The sequence below is a fragment of the Cibotium barometz genome, chromosome 60, assembly GCF_041138505.1.
Source record: "Cibotium barometz isolate CiBa-2024 chromosome 60, ASM4113850v1, whole genome shotgun sequence".
Lineage (NCBI taxonomy): Eukaryota > Viridiplantae > Streptophyta > Polypodiopsida > Cyatheales > Cibotiaceae > Cibotium > Cibotium barometz.
In genome coordinates, this window is record NC_141105.1 from 16366632 (window position 1) to 16374728 (window position 8097).

Sequence of the window (8097 nt, forward strand, 5' to 3'; positions counted from 1 at the left end):
CTGACTTTCCTACAGGTTTACAAGTTGTTGATGTAGATACAGATGGGTGTCCCTCATGGAATCAAGTTTCTTCATCATTGATACGTGCCACACTCTCAGTTTTGTTGGTTTGTTTGTGGCTGATGAGGGTTGGTTTGTGTGTTATGGTAGGTGGATACATTGGCGCTTAGTATGTTCTATCGAGTAAATTGCCATGTCCCTATTATTGATCGTGAGGCTGGGCAAAATGTTTCAAAGAAGTTATTCAACGCTCAACGAAATTTCATTTTTGAGAAGAATAAGAAGTATCCATTCCAACGCACAATGGTCTTGGAGCGCTACATTTGAGGTGGTGCAGAAAGATCTCCTATGTTCTTTAGGTGAGACAATTTTCATTCTGGTCATTTTCATAGCTACTTTTTCAAAATACTTAGATGCACGTTTATGATTGTATTTCATTGTAGGTGGCTAGTGGAGACCTTCTCAAGTGAAGGAGATAGTGTCTTGGACGTTTTTGCGGGATGTGGAGGCTTGGGACGTGCATGCCAAGAGTTAAAAAGGCACTATATGGGGATAGAGAATGACATGGAGGTAGCCAAAGCATGTCTGGGAGATTTCTCATTAGGTCGGGATGACATGTAGAAGAATGCTATAATTAGAATGCTATAATTTGTGGATCAAAAGACTTTGTATTCGAGATTGTCATGGTTTGGAAGTTTAAAGATCGATATATACATTTTTGATCTTTAAAAGATTGTGTTTTATATTTAAGTAAGTAAGAAAGTATGTATGTATGGAATGTATGTATATATGTTAGTGCTGCGTAGGTGGCTCTTGTATATATGTATGTATGTATATGTATATGTATGAGGTGTATGAATTTAGGTAGATATATGTATATATATAATTATATCAATAAGTATGATGTGGATCAAAGACTTTGTAATCGAGATTTTCATGGTTTGGAACTTTACAGATCGATATATATATATTTTATCTTTAAAGGATTGTTTTTTCCTTTAAGTAAGTAAGAAAGTATGTATGTATGTATGTATGTATATATGTTAGTATGTATGTATGTATATGTATATTTTGTATGTGTATATGTATGAGGTGCATGAATTTAGTTACATATATGAATATATGTAATTATATCAATAAGTATGATGTGGATCAAAAGATTGAAATTTATATTGTTGATCTTTCAAAGCTTGTTATTTATATGTAAGTAAGTTCTTGGTCCTTTACAAAGCTCATAGTAAGTTCATGGTCCTTTGCAAAGCTCGGACTCCTTGTTCATTGCTCCAAAAAGCTTGGCAAAAAAAGCTCACAAAAAAAATCCCCCGTTTGGGACACGTGGTCAAAAGTTTGGATTAACCATAACTTGAACACCACTAATCCAAAATGAGTGCTTTATAGCTCTTTAGATTCCATTTTTCAAGCGCTTTCCAACGATAGGTCATATGATAGGGTTTTGAGAAACTTACAAACATGTTATCCATGTCCCCTTTTTTAAGTATTCAAAAATGGGAATTGGGAAATTCCCAAATTCACTAATATGGTGTTTCAGTTGAACAAGGTCAAGAGCAGCCACTTGCAGCCCCTCATCCTCGAGGTTGATATCTTCTTCCTGCTCTGCCATATCTGTTGCCATAGGAATATCCTCTTTTACCTCCGCTACAGATATATCTTCTTCTTCAATCTCCTGCCCTTGCTCTTCTAGAGATTGCTGTTGAAAGACAATGTACATAAGGAATGCCATGTTTTCCTCAAGCACTCTACACTTTCTGGTGTGCAAGTTACAGCTGAATTTATATTCCTCAGGCAGGCTGTCAAACCTTCTATTCACATGGTACCTCAGCCTGTCAATGGAGACAATATGATTTAAATGCACAAAAACCTTTTCACCTTCCACAATCCTTCCTGCCTCTGCCAGTTGTTTGAAGGTATCCCAATGGTCTGAAAGGAAATCTCTGTGATGGTCCAAAAGAGAGCTCATAGTGAACTCCCTGTTGAAAATACTGTGGTATATGTGGAAGTTCCTCTGAGCCTTGCACTTGTGAAGAAAGTCAAATAGGAGCAAATCTGGAGATTTGTCCTCTTCTGGTTCCCTTTGTTTTGAAAGGGAAGACTCACCTTTCTGCTCTAGTCTCTTGCTTTTGCCTGAACCAAAATTTATATAACATGAATTCTATATGCTCACATATGCAATCAGATAATGTATAGGATATCACCAAACAACTCTCTTCATAAGCACACATGAATTACCTGGTGATTGCTGTGGTCTGAGTATAGCAGCAGAAAAGTCCAGCTTCCTCTTGAAAGGAGGGGCCTGAGAATCAACTGTTCCAAAGCAAAAACCTTTCTCATCATCAAGAAAGACATCCCCATGGACATAGAAAGCAAAACAATGAGGAAACAGTAAAAACCAAAAGGGACACAAGAATTTGCAACAAAATGCGAGATCCATTTGAAAAATGTCAAGTGCTCTCCTCGCATTTTGTTGCAAATTCTAAATTTCTATTGACATCCATCTCCAATTAAATGTTAGGGATATCTCACAATGTTCAGGACAGTAGATGATACCAGGAGGAATTCCCCAGGGCAAAAGAGATTAAAAGAAGGAGGAAAAAATAAAAACTAAAACAAATATCAGAATTTGCAAGAAAACGCGATTTGGAGCATTTGGAAAATGTAAACCACTATAATCGCATTTTGTTGCAAAATTCTAAATCCTATTCATATCCATCTCTAATCAAATCCTAGGGTGATCTGCTAGATTTCTAAGCACTGAGATTGAAGAATTCTACAGATGGAAGAAATATATATCAGAAAACATTGGAAAGGGTATAGATCTCTGACCTTTCTTTTCCTCTTCCATACTGTTGGAGTAGCCCTGGAGATTCTCCTGCTCTCTTCCAAACTTGAGCTGTAGCACTGGTAACCTGGAGATCTGGTAATGGTAGTAGTCTTCAGACAGGTTGCAGAGTGGAAGGAGTGTGTTGGGTAGAAAGTGATCAAAGTGGGAAAGAGAAGGATGATGGGAGGGTGGTGGCAGGGATGGAAGACGGGGAGGGAAAAGTGTTAATGGATCTAATTATGGAATCATGATTGGCACAATTTCCAAGGCAAAAAGTGACCCACAAATTTCAAATTCCAAAAGATCTAGTGGGACCCACACGTATTAAAAAACCACTATATTTCACACGTGTGGTATTTAATAACTCCTTTATTTGTATTTTGTAATCATCTACTCTCCTAACTCAGTTCTCTTGCATCTCTACCTCCCTACTCTACACCATCAGCATCCAAACCAGCAGAGCAGAGGTTCATCCCTAGCACAGGATACTCATCATCAGCACAGCACACTTGCAGATAGCTTCCATGTTAGTAAGAAAATCTTTTTCCTTTTCTTCTTGTTTAATAGTATGTTAGGGTAAGGAACTGATTGATGTGATGTAGGTTAGAGATTATGATAAATATTATATGCATTTTTTAGATTTTCTCCACTGCATGTAGAAGCAGGAAGATTTTCTATTTGGGCATGTTGAATGAGAGCTTGATCACTTCTTGATGTCCATAGGCTCAATCCATGTTGCACCAAGCTGCATACACACTGAAATGACTCAAGGCATGCTGAAGTATGCTGTCTCTAGAATTTGCATCAAAATGCGAGGAGAGGGCTTTAGAAATCTCAAACAGCCCAAATCGCATTTTGTTGCAAATTTGAAAATGCTTCTTCATCCACCCATTTTATTGTGATTTTGTAACTTTCTAGGCTATTCAAGGCTGCATAGTTCTTGCATAAACTCAATACATATTGTTTATAGTTGAAAAGACAGAGAATTCATTGTAGGGATGCAATAGCTTGCTATTTCAGGTATTTGCAGAAAAACACGATTATGAGCTGTTAGAAATTTCAAATCATCATAATCGCGTTTTGTTGCAAATTGTTCAATTTTGTTTTATCCAATTTGTCATCACCTTCTTTTATCATTCCATGTTCTCCATGGTTCTAATCTTTTTCTATTGCTTTGTATGGACCTTTTCAGAGTGATGGCAAGAACCAAGGCAACTGCAAAGGAGGTCTGGCAAGGGGCCAGGGCTTGCAGCAGCAGCAGCTGGGGCTGATGTCAAGGAATCTACTAGTGTGCCTCCAAAAGGAAGAGTTGCACATGGCAGGAAGGGGAAGCCAATGAGCATGCTGCAGCAAAAGTCCAAGAGGTTAAAATATTCTGCAGGTGTGCTAAAGGAGATCAGGAAACAACAAAAAGCTATAGGCTTTGCAATCCCCAAGGCACCTTTTCAGAGGCTAGTGAGAGAAATTTGTGATAGCTGGCACCTTGGTTTCAGGTGGAACAGGACTGCCATTCTTTCCTTACAGGAAATGGCAGAGGATTACTTGGAGAAGTACTTTGAAGATGCAATGCTTGTAGCAGCCCATGCTCACAGGGTAACTCTGATGGCCAAGGACTTCAATACATTGTCCAGAGTGAGGTGGAGGTATGACAAGCTGGTCCATCCTGTGGAATGGCAGGACATTAAAATGAGAGACATATTATTAATTCCACCTACAAGGAAATTGAAGGCAGACAAGGTGAAGGTTGTTGAAGTGACCCACTCAATGAGCACCAGAGGGAAAGCTGCTTATGAGGAGTCACTAAAGCAGCAAATAGAAGAATCCAAATCTGCTATAGATGTGGAGACTGTACAGATGGAGCTACAGATACAGAGAAGGTTGCAGGAGCTGGGCCCTAACATAGTTGTCCATATTGAAGATGATTTTTCAGAGAATAATTTTGACTTGACAAAAGCATGCTTGGCAGCATTGGCTCATAAGAATGAGTATTGCTCAGATACTATCATTCTTGCAATGCTCTAGTAAGTGTCTTTTATTTTACATTTGTTTGCAAAACAATCCTTATTGTACCTCCTCCCTTATACCTTACCTTAATTATTGTTTTGTCCAATGTAGCATGATGAGAAGCTGGCTGAACCATGCTGTACAGCATACAATTTATATTATTGATCCTACAATTTCCTTCAAGTTAAGAGATCCAAAGGAAACTCCCATGGATATTTCCAATTGGTTCAGACACTGTGATTTTGATCATGTTGATATTTTGCTACTTCCATACCATAACAAGTATGTGTGTGGCTGCTTCTTTTGGGATTTTCCTTCAAGATTGAGTACTCTTGTAGCCTTTGATTTCTTAATGCTTTTTTCTTATGCAGTGACCACTGGAGCTTTGCTTCTATTGACATCCAGCAGAAGCAATGCTTTTTATTCAACTCTCTTAGAAACACACACAGAGAGGTTAAATTGTAAGTGGTTTGTGTGCTATTTTTAACTTTAAACTTCATTATTTGGATTTAATGCACACTAACTGAATTATATGTATTGCAGTTGTATTAGAAGACTTCTAGATGCATTGGATCAGTGTCCTCCTAATGTCAATCTTTTGGATTCAATAGAGCCAATAGATTTAGAGGTAGAAAGTTGTTCCCTCTACTGATGTCTATTTCATGCTATGCCTTTGAACTTATTGAATAATTTTATTTTGTTCAGACATTAACAGTTTCTAACATATCTTTCCAACTATCCAGACACCACAACAAGATGATTCAAGTAGCTGTGGTGGCTGGAGAGTGCTGATTAGTGCCAAATATATACTTTCAAGCTATTTTGAGATAGGACAGCCAGAGCTTGTAAGAAAAAATAATTTTCATTTAGCTTCAAAAAATTTGATATTGGTACAAAGTGTTCTAAATCATCATATCTCATTGCAGATGAGAGAAGATAGCTTCAACTCGAGCTATGTGTATAGTTTCAGAGCTGATATAATTTGGAAGTTTTTGAAGTATGCCTTCCCCAAACCTATTGTACCAGCTACTGTCGAGTTGGGTGAGAGCTCTAAAGTCCGAGAAGGTGTCATACACCTTGATGACACAGATGATGCAGATGTGGTGCCACAAGAACAAGGACCTAGTGCTGATGAGGAGAAGCCACAAGAACAAGGACCTGCTGCCTGCTGATGTTATTGAGGAAATGATGGAGCAGCAGCAAACAGATGCTCCAGGGGCAGTAGAGGAGACAATGGAGCAGCACCAAGAGACTGTACACGACAAGATGGAGCAGCAAAAAGTAGATTCTCCAAATAAAGATGATACGGTGAGCTTGGACCATGTAGAGCAGCCTCTAGATCAGCTTGTAGATAAATAGAAAATTGTTGTCAAGAATATGTTCTACATATGTAATTAAACACTTCTGTACAGAATTTTACATTTCTGAATATAATACCTTTGTTTATGGAGTCTGTGTTATCTCAATTTTCAAATTTTCAATGTCTTTGCATTTTATTGATCTCTCTCTTCTTTTGAGCACCTGCAAAAAAGCAATATGAAACAATAGGGTAAAGTAAACTAATAGCAGTGCTTAATGAGACTAGGATAAGTCACATGGTATACCTTCTTATTGTTGTAGATAAATAAAAAGTCCTTTGAAATAGAACCTTCTGTCTCAAATAGAATGTCATTGCGCAATTGAGCTAGGGAGAAACATTGTCTTAATGTGATATTGACTAGCACATCACCATTCTCAACAACATCAATATCAAGAAGTTTATTTTCTGCACCAAAAGAATCTTCATCTTGATCCATTGGGACTAGTTTTGTACCTAGCATTCGACTGCGCTTATAATAAAAAGAAAAAATGAAATTTTGTGATGCAACCATGTACTTCAGTTGCATAGAAGGTTGGACAACCTCACAAAACACTGAACTACATGTCTTCTTATCCCAACCTTTATCCAAAAATTGTGGCATGCATGCCAGACTTGTTGCTTTAACTGTGAACATTGTTTTTGAAACCTTCACTGCAAAGGTATTAAACAAGTCTACAAAAACTGTGAGAGGCATGCATAAAGAAATTTTTATTATCCTTGTGGCAATATTGGGCCTCAGAGCTTTCTGTACTTCTTTCAAAAGCTTGGCTCTATATGCCTCTGTAACACTAAAATGTGGGAGAGGCCAATCCACTGAATTCCATGCTGGAAGGTCTTGTTTTCTTAACACACCATGTGTGTTTGCATTGTCCAGCAACTCATAAAAATGATCAGTAAAAAATATACCGGATTGAGCTAGCTCTGTTGCACATCGACCTTCGTATTGTTGTTCTCCTATTGATCCATGCAAAACATCTATAAATCCCAGAATACAATCGATGTTTTGCCATGTCTCATACGATGAAGGGTATAAATCTGAAATAAAATAACACAAGAATATCAATAAGCAAAGAAAGAAAGCTTTGTCTTAAAAATCCATGCACCTCATAAAGAACAAAACCACAATAGAAAAAAATACAATTAGGCCTGTGTTGCGGAAGATCATTTGGATAGTCTCGCAAGACAAGTTCTTTATGCATGTACACATGCTGAATCAAAACTTCTTTCACCGATATCTTTCCTCTGGTGATTTTAAAATCTCGTACTCTTCCCTTCCATGATGCCAAGAAAATGTTTTTTGTCTGGGGTCTCTTTCTTTTACTAGGTTGCATGAGCACCCATGCTCCTTTCGAAACAGTAAACCTTTCCCAAGTTCCTTCCGTTTTGACTGTACTTGAATTCTCTACCGAAGAAATAGAAGAAGCAGGTCGACGGGGTAAGGATGTGTGGTATAATTCTGCCTTCATAGCATTATCATCCCACAGAGCGTCTTCCACAAGAACGACCATAGTTTTTATTCACCATGGATACCTTGTGAATCTGTAATCACAGCAAAGTAATGTAAACAAGATAACAAAGTGAAGTTTCAAGAAAGAGAAAGTGGGCTAGTTGACAAGAAACATCTTACTCTAAGCCAAACAGGATCAAGGGAGCAGTTTTGGAAAAGAAGATGTTGCTGCACAATGAGGCAGTGGTGTAGAATGGTAGACCTTTCGAAGGAAAGGCAGCACAACAATTCAAAGTTCAAAGGGAGGTGGAAGCGGGAAGGCCCTTGTCAGAGAAAATGTCAGACTAGATTCTATCTTCATGTCCAAAGATCTTGTGAGAATAAAAAACCAATCTCCACATTAATGTAGCACGCTTGTACCTACATAAAATATTGTTTCTTTTATCT

At 37.9% G+C, this 8097-nt stretch overlaps 1 long non-coding RNA gene across 1 annotated transcript; it reads left to right on the forward strand.

Annotated features, from left to right (window-relative positions):
* The first annotated feature begins 5212 nt into the window (after window positions 1-5212).
* Window positions 5213-5694, forward strand: LOC147605050 (uncharacterized). The gene is made up of 3 exons (XR_015265263.1): window positions 5213-5304; window positions 5387-5471; window positions 5587-5694. It is a non-coding gene; the product is annotated as an uncharacterized LOC147605050 (long non-coding RNA).
* The last annotated feature ends 2403 nt before the right edge of the window (window positions 5695-8097 follow it).